The sequence below is a fragment of the Gossypium hirsutum genome, chromosome D01, assembly GCF_007990345.1.
Source record: "Gossypium hirsutum isolate 1008001.06 chromosome D01, Gossypium_hirsutum_v2.1, whole genome shotgun sequence".
NCBI classification, from domain to species: domain Eukaryota; kingdom Viridiplantae; phylum Streptophyta; class Magnoliopsida; order Malvales; family Malvaceae; genus Gossypium; species Gossypium hirsutum.
In genome coordinates this window covers 5,012,538-5,026,030 of record NC_053437.1, presented here as the reverse complement: position 1 = coordinate 5,026,030, position 13,493 = coordinate 5,012,538, and the positions used below count along the sequence as shown (strand labels likewise).

General features: G+C 40.0%; 1 pseudogene; it reads left to right on the top strand.

Annotated features, from left to right (window-relative positions):
- The first annotated feature begins 5,989 nt into the window (after positions 1 to 5,989).
- On the top strand, positions 5,990 to 9,106 carry LOC121213778 (uncharacterized; annotated as a pseudogene).
- Positions 9,107 to 13,493: the final 4,387 nt, after the last annotated feature.

Here is a 13,493-nt window from a genome sequence, read left to right as displayed (position 1 = left end):
CCGCCTATAGTTGTTTTTCGTTCGGGAAAGTTGACTTGGTGCCTACGATAGAAGAATATATGGCTTTACTTCGGTGTTCAAAGAGTCAAGTCGACAGAATCTACTCAAGAGTCGCAAATGTACCCTTTTTGAGAAGGTTAATGAACATAACAGGCATGAGTGAGCAGTGGGTTACGGCCCGAATTAAACAAAAAGGGGATAACAAGTGCATTTCTTGGAGGAGTTTGAAAGATGTGGCTTTGGTGCACCTGGATATAAAAAGAGGGTAGATATCTTCGCCCTAAGCATATATGGCTTAGTTATCTTTCCTAGAGCTTTGGGGCATATTGATGAGGCGGTTACTGATTTGTTCGACCGCCTTGATAAAGGAGTTACCCCGGTTCCAGCAATTTTAGCGGAGACATTCAGATCATTGAGTACCTGTCGGCGAGCGGGCGAAGGCAGGTTCATTGGATGTGCACAGTTGTTACTTGCGTGGTTCCACAGTCATTTTTAGAAAGTGGATAAGGTGTCATATCGGGTCTTCTCTGAAAACTATTCGCCGCTAAAGGAGACGATAGCTACACCGAGAAGGGACGACATTTCAATGGAAAAATGGATGGCAATTCTTCAAAACTTGCATGAAGAAGACATTGAATGGAGAGCTCCGTGGTTACTTCCAGACGAAATTTTGTACCGATGCGGTAGTTTTGATTGGGTCCCTTTGCTTGGAATCTGGGGAGCTATTGGCTATGCCCCGTTATTAGTGCTCAGACAGTACAGATCAAGACAGTTTATACCCGCAACCCAGGGGCTGGCCGAGTGTGAATTCTCGTATGGGGGTGATGGCTACAAAAAGAGGATTCGAGAGATATCCAATGCGTGGAATCAGACTCGCCAAATGAAGCGATTAGCTGTAGGACCAATGACAACCCCCGAATATGAAGAATGGAGGGTCAGAAGAATCAATGACAATGTCCCCAAATCAAGCCCCGAAGGCAGTCATTCGATAGAGGAGCACTTACGGGTCATCCCTTCTGAACTAGAAATTTTGAAGCAAGATTTTGAAAGAAGAAATGCAGAGTTGGAAAAACAGATAGAGCAAATGGAGGAAGAAAAAACAAACTTAAGGTTGGATGTAGATGTCCAGAAGCTCGAGATGGAGCGATTAAGAAAAGGAAAAGCTAGGGCTGAAGAAGATCTGGACAGTCTGAAAACAGATTACAAGAAGTTGCGATCATCAATGAGAACCGCCGGGTTGGGAAAGACTTCTAAACAATGGCGCAAGGAAGTTCAAGAAGAAAAGAACAAAGCTGATAGATGGGAAACGAGGTTTCAAGAAGTTCAAACCCAGAATGAGACTTTAAAGAAGAGTTTGTCAGAGAATCAGAAAGAAAAAGGGGAACTAGAAAATAGAGTGTCCAAGTTAGAAGAATCTCTCCATCGGCATCGAAATCGAAATTCTGTGATGGAATTAAAAGCAAGCCTAAGTAGAATTGAAGAGATGAAACGAAGAATTGAAGAGTTAGAAGCAGCATTGCGAAGTTGCGAGATGCGGATTGAGCACATGAGATCTAATGAAGATCGTCAAACCGAGCAGTTGCACTACTTTCAGAACCAAGTAAGAGATAGAGATCAAATCATGGGAGAAGCCGTGCTTCAAATCCGAGAGGTGGCTGATCACTTGCAGACGTTAGCAGTACAAGCTGATGTGTTAAGCGTGAAGTACGAATTAGAGTCGAGTCGAGGACAGGAGCTAGCCTCGTTGCTTAGGAGGATTAGAATTTTGAGTTTTAGGGCTAAGTCGTATATGTAATCCACCTTATGTAAAAAAGTTTATTTTCTAGTAAAGTTTTCATAATGAAATTGAACTAGAATTAACGCCTTTTGCATTCATTTCATGCATTGCATTATATGCATTAATGACCATTAAAAGACCCTAACTAAATAAAATTATTTCAGTTAACCTGGAAAACCGTCACTCTTACGGAACTCGAGCGAAGTCAAGAAACATGGATCAAAGACTAGAAAAACTTGAGCAGCTCCAAAGAGATATGCAAGATCAGATAGAAGAGCGGTTGGAAAAGATTCAGCGAGAGATGTGAGAATCCCAAGATGACATGATGGCAAAGTTAACGCAACTGTTGAAAGGAGGAAAAGACAAGGGAAAGGACCCTATTGTTAATGTTGAAGATGGAAATAGTGATGAACCCCTTTACCCTCCAGGCTTTACCCCTCTACACGCGCATACTCAAGCTGAAATGTATCCACAAAGACCCTCTGTTACAATTAGACCCCAACAATTCCAAACGAGTCCTCCAATCGGAATAAGTAACAATTCCGGAGAGAATCCCACCAATCTCATAGTCCCTGACCTCGATGACGTGGCAGAAGTGGAAAAGACGAAAGTGGATCTGTCAAAGCAATTGGAAGACCGATGTAAATGGCTGGAGGAAAAGTTTAAGGCCATGGAAAGTGCTGATTACCACCGAGGAATGGACGCTAAAGATCTGAGCTTGGTGCCTGATTTAATCCTCCCTCCTAAGTTTAAAATGCCGGAGTTTGAAAAATATGACGGGACAAGTTGTCCCGATGCTCATATCACTATGTTTTGTCGAAGAATGACCGGGTACATCAACAACGAGCAGCTGTTGGTTCACTGTTTTCAGGATAGTTTGATCGGGTCAGCGGCTAGATGGTACAATCAATTGAGTCGAGCTGAAATCCACTCTTGGAAAGATTTGGCGCAGGCCTTTATAAAACAGTACAGACATGTGATGGACATAGCACCCGATCGAATTGTATTGCAAAATATGGAAAAGAAAACTAATGAGAGCTTTCGCCAGTATGCTCGAAGATGGAGAGAGGTAGCAGCACAAGTTCAACCACCACTTTTAGAAAAAGAGATAACCATGCTTTTTATCAATACTTTGAAAGCTCCATTTCTCAATCACATGCTGGGTAGTGCCACCAAAAGCTTTTCAGACATAGTGATGTCTGGAGAAATGATAGAAAATGCCATAAGGAGTGGCAAGATAAAAGCAGGAGAAAGTGCTAAAAGGTCAGCACTGAGAAAGAAGGAGCATGAGATAAACAACACAAGCATGTTTAACAAGGACCATTCTAGATCAATCACGGTGGGACAAGCCAGAGCAACAACCACTAATCAGCAAGGTTCTTCGAGACGGGAGTCCAATTCAAGGCCAAATATAGAAAGACCTCAATTCACACCCATCCCGGTGACGTATAAAGAATTGTATCAGAATTTATTTGATGCACATGTGGTATCTCCATTTTACCTAAAACCCATGCAACCTCCGTACCCCAAATGGTATGACACAAACTCCCAATGCGAGTACCACGCGGGGATTAAGGGGCACTCGATTGAGAACTGCACTGCATTCAAGAAGTTAGTGGAGAAACTTATCAATATGGGGATCGTAAAGATTGGCGACTCATCGGGGCCAAATGTAGCAAAAATCCGTTGCCCAATCATGACGATAATAGGGTAAACGCGATAAGTGAGAATGAAGGAAGAAGAGTCAAAGCCAACGTGGTAGAGATAAAAACCCCTCTTGGATGGGTTTGGAAACAAATGGTAAAAAGAGGTCTTATCAAGCAAGATTCGATAGAAAGGCCTGAACAAGCAAAGAGATTTTGTGAGTTCCACGCAGAAGAAGATCATGACATCCAGAAATGCACCGAGTTCAGTATCGTGGTGCAAAACTTTATGGATAGCAAAGAAATGGAGTTTTATGAAGAAATCAAAGGGTTAAAAGAGGAAGAAGTTTGTGCTACAGGAGAAGGATCTGCAAAGAGAACCCAAGAGCTTCGTCATCCAGTGGTTATCATTTCAAAGCCAATGAACAAAGAATCTGGAATACAAATAGGGCCAAAAGTTATAATCCAAAAACCTGTATCCTTTCCTTACAAGGATAACAAAAAGGTTCCTTGGAGTTACGATTGCAATGTAACGATTCCAGGAAAAGAGAGCTCGGTAAATGCTTCAGAAAAGAAGGAAGGATTCTATACACGAAGTGGAAAGCGCTATGATCCGGCAGACGCGATAGTGGAATCTGGAAAAGAAAAAGCTTTAGCAGTTGAGCTAGGAAAAACAAAAACAGACGAAATTGAATCGAGTGTCAATCAGCCGGTAACTGAAAATCAAGCCAAAGAATTTCTAAAATTCTTGAAACATAGCGAGTACAGCGTGGTAGAACAATTACATAAGCAACCGGCTCGTATCTCCGTATTTGAGTTGCTTATAAGTTCAGAGATACATCGTAATGCGTTGATTAAGGTGCTAAATGAAACTTATGTCACTAAAGATATCTCGGTGAATAAGTTGGACCGCTTGGTTAATAATATCAATGCCGATAATTTCATCTTTTTAATGATGATGAAATACCGCCAGGGGGAAGAGGATCTACCAAAGCATTACACATCACTGCTCGTTGCGGGGAGTATATGTTAGCTGGAGTGCTAATTGACAATGGATCAGCCTTGAATGTTTTACCCCTATCTACCTTAAGTAGGTTACCGGTGGATAACTCTCACATGAGATCATGCCAAAATATAGTGAGAGCATTTGATGGTACCGAAAGAAAGGTGATAGGAAGAATAGAAGTACCTCTTTTAATTGGCCCAATTACATACGATGTGGACTTCCTAGTGATGGATATCAAGCCGTCATATAATTGCTTATTAGGAAGACCCTGGATTCATTCGGCAGGGGCGGTGCCTTCATCATTGCACCAGAAGTTAAAATTGGTAATAAAGGCCGGTTAATTACAATTGACGCCGATGAAGATATCATTGCATTGGTAACCAATGATACACCATATTTGGGAATAGACGACGAGGCAGTTGAATGTTCTTTTCGATCTTTGGAGTTCGTAAATGCAACCTTTGTCATAGGGGGAAAGAAGATTCCGACGCCCAGCATGTCTAAAGCCACAAGGATGGGATTACAAGCGACAGTTGGGAAAGGAGCTGTGCCTGGAAGAGGACTTGGAAGATACCTTCAGGGAAGGATGGGGGCACCAGTAGTGAAATACAAACAAGATCGTTTTGGTTTAAGATTTAAACCAAATACCAAACAGAGAAGGAAAGAGTTAGAAAAGAGACAAGATAGAAGGAAGGCGCGTTTGAACGGAAAAGAAGTCGACTGGGAACCTATGGCTTTCCCCCACATATTCAGGACATTCATGTCGGGAGGAACTATGTATTCTGAACTGAGGGCTCCAAGAAAGAAGACTGCAGAGGAAATGTTAAGAAACTTAAGCATCAATGCCATATGTGAAGAAGAATTTGAAGGAGGAAGTACGTCAGGCATCTATCCCGTTGAACCTGGGAGTGTTTTAAACAATTGGACTGCGGAAGAAATGCCTGAAGTTTTTAGAGCTTTTCCAGAGTAATATTCAAAACATTAATTGTTCTAAGCCTAGAGAAAATGAAAACTTTTGTGAACTGAAATAGGCTTATATGTGGACATTGTGATTTCAATGAAATATATCTTCGCATTTTGAGTATATATTCTTTTCAAATTCTTTTTTTCATACATTCATGGTCATACTAAATAAGAATCCTTAAATTCATACATTCCCTGTACATTCTTTGATACCTATAACAGGTCCCAAGATATCAATGATATGAGTGACTCTACTATGGACTTAGAAAATCTTTTTGAACGAGATATGTGTCCAGAGGAATCTCAAGATTTTGAAGATAACACAGATTGCAACCTATCTCCGGACTTGTTGAGAATGGTAGAGCAGGAAGAGAAACAGATTCTACCCCACGAAGAGACGATAGAGACAGTGATCTTGGAAGAGGGAAAGGTGTTAAAGATTGGTACCCGCATAGCTGAAGAAGTAAAACAAGACCTCATTGAATTGCTGCGAGAGTTCAAAGATGTCTTCGCATGGTCATACCAAGATATGCCGGGGTTAAGTACTGACATCGTGGTTCACCGACTTCCTATAAAGGAGGATTGCAAACCAGTTCAGCAAAAACTCGAAGAATGAGGCCTGATATCGTGTTAAAAATAAAAGAAGAGGTGCAAAAGCAATTCGACGCTGGGTTCCTGAAGGTGGTCAAATACTCCGAGTGGGTAGCTAACATTGTTCCTGTCCCTAAGAAAGATGGGAAGGTACGAATGTGTGTGGATTATAGAGATCTAAATAAGGCTAGCCCAAAAGATAACTTTCCCTTGCCGCATATCGACGCCTTGGTAGACAATACAGCAGGACATTCGCTGTTTTCTTTCATGGATGGCTTCTCGGGATATAACCAAATTAAGATGCATCCCGAGGATATGAGGAAAACTACGTTCATAACCCTATGGGGAACTTTTTGTTATAAGGTGATGCCATTTGGGTTGAAAAATGCAGGGGCAACGTATCAGAGGGCCATGGTAACACTGTTCCATGACATGATGCATAAGGAGTTAGAAGTCTATGTTGATGACATGATTGCAAAATCTAAAACAGAAAAGGAACATGTGCAGGTCCTTAAGAAATTATTTACGAGATTGAGGAAATTTCAGCTAAAGCTAAATCCAGAAAATGCACATTCGGGGTCAGATCAGGAAAATTGCTTGGATTCGTGGTCAGTGAAAGAGGAATTGAGATTGATCCTGACAAAGTAAGAGCAATACAAGAATTACCCCCGCCGCGTACTCAAAAGGAGGTTCGAGGTTTTCTAGGAAGGCTGAACTATATTGCTCGGTTCATCTCACAGCTAACTGAGAAATGCGACCCCATATTTCGCCTCCTCAAGAAACATAATCCAGGTGTATGGGATGAGGAATGTCAAAAAACTTTTGAAAAAGTCAAACATTACTTATCCAACGCCCCAGTACTGATGCCACCCTGCCCAGACAAACCGCTCATACTGTATTTGGCAGTATTTGAAAATTCCATGGGATGCGTGCTTGGTCAACATGACGAATCAGGACGAAAGGAAAGAGCGATCTACTATCTCAGTAAGAAGTTCACCGAATGCGAAACAAGATATTCGCCAATCGAGAAATTATGTTGTGCTTTAATTTGGACAACTCGGAGACTGAGACAGTACATGTTGTACCATACGACCTGGTTAATCTCCAAATTAGACCCTCTGAAATACTTGATGGAGTCAGCCGCTCTGAATGGAAGAATGGCTCGATGGCAAATTCTTCTATCTGAATTTGACGTAGTCTATGTGAACCAGAAGGCGGTCAAAGGGAGTGCAATAGCGGAATTCCTAGCAAGTAGGGCTCTCGATGATTATGAGCCATTGAACTTCGATTTCCCAAATGAGGATTTGATGTATGCCGCAACCGTAAAGAAAGATTTCCAAGAAGGTGGTCCTTGGAAGTTGAGTTTTGACGGAGCTTCAAATGCTATAGGCAACGGAATTGGGGCAGTACTCGTGTCCCCTAGTGGAGATTATTATCCTTTCACTAGCAAATTGGACTTTGACTGCACAAATAATATGGCTGAGTATGAAGCTTGCATTATGGGCATTCGGGCAGCCATAAAGCGGAAAATTAAGGTGCTAGAGGTATACGGGGACTCTGCATTAGTAATTTACCAGCTCAAGGGGGAATGGGAAACAAGAGACCCGAAGTTGGTTCGCTATCGAAAATTGGTTATGGAATTGATCGAGGAATTTGATAGTGTCACCTTTAGTTACCTCCCACGAGATGAAAACCAGATGGCAGATGCTTTGGCCACTTTAGCCTCCATGTTTAAAGTGAACAAATTAGAAGATATGAAGCCTATCCAGATCAGCATCTATGAGGCTCCAGCCCATTGTTGCAACATTGACAATGAAGAGGGAAAGGATGATCACCCTTGGTACCATGACATATTGCGATATGTGAAGAGTCGCGAGTACCCTGACCATGCGACAGAAAATGATAAGAAGACATTAAGGAGATTAGCCATTGACTATGTCCTTGATGGGGAAATTTTGTATAAAAAAGGAAAAGATCAAGTACTGTTAAGGTGTGTGGATGCTGTTGAGGCAAAGGAAATTTTGGAAGAAGTGCATGAAGGTATCTGCGGAACGCATGCCAATGGCTTCACGATGGCCAGACAAATTATGAGATTTGGGTACTATTGGTCCACCATGGAAGGGGATTGCATTAATTATGCCAAGAGGTGCCATAAATGTCAAATTTATGGTGACAAAATGCACGCACCACCTTCACCCCTTCATGTTATGGTTTCTCCATGGCCTTTCTCCATGTGGGGAATGGACGTTATCGGGCCAATATCTCCAAAAGCTTCCAATGGGCATCGTTTTATCTTTGTGGTTATTGATTACTTCACTAAATGGGTGGAGGCGGCTTCATATGCAAATGTCACGAAGTCGGCAGTTAGCAAGTTTCTGAAAAAAGAGATCATATGTCGATACGGGATGCCTGAAAGGATCATATCCGATAATGCGCTGAACTTAAACAACAACTCAATAGCGGAAGTTTGTAGTCAGTTCAAGATCAGACACCACAATTCGTCACCGTACCGTCCAAAAATGAATGGTGCCGTGGAAGCAGCTAACAAAAACATCAAGAAAATTATAGGAAAAATGACTGAAACCTACAAAGATTGGCACGAGAAATTACCTTTTGCTCTCCTGGCATATCGTACTTCTGTTAGAACCTCTACCGGGGCAACACCATTTTCTTTAGTCTATGGGATGGAAGCAGTTTTACCCATAGAAGTTGAAATTCCTTCTCTCCGAGTATTAACTGAACTAAAGTTGGATGAGGCTGAATGGATTCAATCCAGATATGACCAGTTAAACTTGGTAGAAGAAAAGAGGTTAAAAGCTATTCGTCATGGTCAGATGTATCAGAAACGAATGATGCGAGCTTACAACAAAAAAGTTCGTCCCAGAGAATTTTACGAGGGGGACCTGGTGCTGAAAAAGATTCTTCCTCTACAAAAGGATTTTAGAGGAAAGTGGATGCCAAATTGGGAAGGTCCTTATGTGGTAAAAAAGGCCTTTTCAGGAGGAGCTTTAATCCTGAGCGAAATGGATGGTAAAAGCCTGTCAAATCCTGTAAATTCAGACTCAGTCAAGAAGTATTTCACTTAAAAAGGGGGCATTCAAAAAAAAAAAAAGGGAGAGGCCAAGGTGAAAACCCGCAAAAGGCACCTTGAGACCAAAGGGATTTGAGTTGAAAACCTGAAAAGGCGGCTCGAATTTTGAAGCGTGAGGTGAACGGAAGGCTCGAATTTTTGAGCAGGATCTGAGGCATGTGGTGGTCTTACTACACCTGAATCGCAAGAAGAGTAGGTGACATCTTGGGGTATCGACAAAATACTGTAGATTCCAAACACATATTAAATGGTCTTTAGAAAACTTGTGCAGGGAAGCTCGTGCTGCGATATCTGGGGCACCTGTTGTCATCTTATACTTTGAATCTTGGCAAAATTTGTTGTCTTGATTATTGTATTCAGTTCAAGCTTTGCTCCCCAATAAAATTTCATTCTTGTCCATTGTCTTATTTCATTTTTTATCTTAGCAAAATTTGCTATCTCGATTAACTCATTCATCTCGAGATTTGTTCTCAATAACATTTGTTTGTTCGTTGTGGTAACCTTCTCGAAAAACATTTAGAATAACTATTAATAAACTGAATGTTCAAGCAATTGGAGTTTTGCATATTACTCTAGAAATTTCTAAATAATGAAGGAGCCTGAAACAGGACTGTTGTTTAGAGCACACCAAATTCAAAGTGTCCAAAAAGGAAGAGTCCAAGTCGGGACTATCCTTTCAAATTTTGTTGTCCAAACATTGAACAAAATGACAAGATGTCGTGTTGGTGGCAAAGCTTCAATGAACAAACAAGCGATGTTCACCAAGTAATAAGAAAAGGTTTTCTCGGAGAAGGAAATTTTGCATTTGTACATAAACATTTGGTATGACACCTTGGGAATGGTGTAGGAGATCAAAGAGTTTCACATTCTGTATCCTTGAATTGTGATAGCAGAGGATCGAGAAAAAGCCATATCCTTCTACCCTTAGTTTACGGTGGGAGATTGATGGTACAAATTTTATGTCCCAGTGGATTAAACTTTGACGTTCGCAGTGGGGGCAATCTGACTAAGTGTTTCTTTGGATATGCCAGCCGAGCAAGAAGGCGTTGTAACACGTCAGTGATAAAACATGAGCAATGACAACTCAAACATTAAAAATGGATCATTCTCATGACATTCTGCATTCATTCATACACATCTAGTTAGAAGCATTTGATTCATTCTGATCATGCCATCCTAAACACTAGGCATAAATAGGTCCATAAAATGGATTTTACAGGTCATATTCCCCAGAGAACAGATCAAAGAAACAGATCCTATACCCTTGAAGTTGCAATGGGAGGGATTGAAGTCATTAAAGTAGATCTTGTCTTCATGTATTGGCGTGAAGCAGATCGAAGATAGCAGGTCCTATCTTCCTATATTGATAGGAAGTGGATCCAGGATGCAGAGCTTGTCTTCCCATATTGGTGGCGAAGTAGATCGCAGAAAGCAGATCTTGTCTTCATGTATTGGCGTGAAGTAGATCGAAGGTAGCAGATCCTATCTTTCTATATTGGTAGGAAGTGGATCGAAGATGCAGATCTTGTCTTCCCATATTGGTGGCGAAGTAGATCGCAGAAAGCAGATCTTGTCTTCATGTATTGGTGTGAAGTAGATCGAAGATAGCAGGTCCTATCTTCCTATATTGATAGGAAGTGGATCCAATATGCAGATCTTGTCTTCCCATATTGGTGGCGAAGTAGATCGCAGAAAGCAGATCTTGTCTTCATGTATTGGCGTGAAGTAGATCGAAGATAGCAGGTCCTATCTTCCTATATTGATAGGAAGTGGATCCAAGATGCAGATCTTGTCTTCCCATACTGGTGGTGAAGTAGATTGAAGATTGCAGATCTTGCCTTCCTGTATTTGGCAGCGAAGCAGATCAAAGATGGCAGATTTTACCTCCCTGACCACAGTGGAGTACATTGAAGCCGATAACTCTATCTCACTGTATCTGGCAGTGGAATAGATTGAAGATTGCAGATCTTGCCTTCCTGTATTAGGCAGTGAAGCAGATCGAAGATGGCAGATTTACCTCCCTGTGACTACAGTGGAGTACATTGAAGCCGATAACTCTATCTCCCTGTATCTGGCAGTGGAATAGATTGAAGATTGCAGATCCTGCCTTCCTATATTGGTAGGAAGTGGATTGAAAATAGACTCTATTTCCCTGTATTTAGCAGTGGAATAGATTGCAGGTCGAAGATGGCGGATTTTACCTCTCCGATTACAGTGGAGTACATTAAAGCCAGTAGTTCTATCTCCTTGGGCAACAGTGGAATAGATCGAAGATTACAATCTTATCTCCCTAAGCAGTAGTGGAGTAGATCGCATTAAGTCTTATCTCCCTAAGCAGTAGTGGAGCAGATAAACCACAGATCTTATTTCCCTAAGCAATAGTGAAGCAGATCGCATCAAGTCTTATCTCCCTAAGTAGTAGTGGAGCAGACTAAAAACACAAATCTCATCCCATGGAGTCGTAGCAGAGTAGATTGAAGCTACAAGGCGTATCTGAAGTTGCAGTAGAGTGGATCGAAGCAACAAGACGTAGCAGACTGGAATAAGGCTACTGGAAGAAGATGAGCACCAAAAAATCAAGACTCGGCAAGACCGGGCAAAATTGGCCCTTTTGATGTCTTTGCTCTATTCTCGTTACACGAAAATGAGCAAAGAGGGGCAGCTGTAAAGGCCCAATTTTGGCCCAACTTAAACCAACCTAATCCCAACCCAAACACAAAAAAATAAATAATAAATAAAAACCTTGGCCACCTACTCCACCACCTTTGTTGGCCACCCACCTTAGCCACCAACTCCACCACCCTTGGCCACCTAAACCACCCCAACCACTCCACTTGTAAAATTTGGCTATAAAAGCCATTCAAGACTTGTTTTTAGGGTGGTTTTGGTTTTTGGAGAAGGATTGTTCTTTGTTTGGAGGAGGTTTTTTGTTTTTGGAGGTGTTTTTTTGTAAAAAAGGTATTTTTGTTTCTTGGAAAGGCTAGTTTTTGGAGATTAATCAAAGATCAAAGCAAAAGAGGTTCTTTGTCTATTCTTATCTTTAGTTCTTTGTTTGTTATTGTTTTCCTTTCAATTTTATTTTGTTTTTTTATACGAAAGTAAAAATAAAAGTAAGAAGCTTACCCATATTTTCATTATCGAAAAAGGTTTTTTTGAGGTCCGGCCGCCGTGTACGGTGCGCCGATGGCGGCCCGTGGGGTCCATGACCGAAGCAAAGCCGGACCAACGGCCGGATTTAGAAAAGGGAGAAAGAGAGTTGAGAGCTTTGTTTTATTATTTTATTATTTTACTATTATTTATATTATTATTATTATTTTCATGTATATATTATTTTTATATTATTATATATATATGCCCTCTCCATATTATTTATATTATTACTATCATTATTGTTACTTTTATTATTTTTATTTCTAACTACTATTATTATATATGTATTATTGTTTGTATTATTATTATTATCACCCCTATTGTTATTACTTACTTTTGTATTCTAATATATTATTAATATTATATTTATTATTTTGCTATCACTATTACTATTATATATTAGTGTATATTTTATGTATATATATATTTTATATATAGTATTATTTTTTATTACTTTAATTTAATATTTTATTATATTTGCTTTTTGTATTCTATATTTATTATTATATATAGTGTGTATTTCTATTATATACATATATATATACATTTATATATAGTATTATTGTTTACTTTACTTTAATATTATTCTTATTATCATTATATCCAACCCAATAATAATTCTTTCATAAAAGTAATATTCCGTATTTGGTAATTCGAGACAATCGTGCCCTAACTTATTGGGTTTCGATTTTTCTCCTTAACCTAAATAACGGAATACTCTTTAAATCGTGACATGAGTTTTGAAAAATGCTTATTCTCGGAGATACGAGGTGTTGTTCCTACTTACTGGGTATGCATTTCGTTACCTCGAAATAAGATTTTTGCAAGTAAAGGCAATATTCGTGTTTGGAATTCGAGAAACGTGCCCTAACTTACTGGGTTTCGATTTCCTCGTTCACCTTAACTAACTGAATAACTTTTGAAATACACGAATTTTTATATAAAAGGCAAGCTCGTTCTCGAAAATTCAAGATTCGTTCCTAACTTACTGGATGTGACATTTATATTGTGAGACGAGAAGTCCTTAACATTTGAGCATTTTCTTACAAAGAGGATCGTATTTTAAATTCTTCAAGTTTTCAATTTTCGACACTAAGACACTAATTAATCAACTAGGTACCAATTTTGGCGTATCGAGGTGCTAATCTTCCTCGTGCGTACGACCCCGAATCATTTCTGAATCGTAGACCAAAGTTTTTAATAAAAAAATTATTAAAAAAACACTTTTAGTGACATACACCTCGTCAAAAATTGTGGTCGCACTAAAATCCA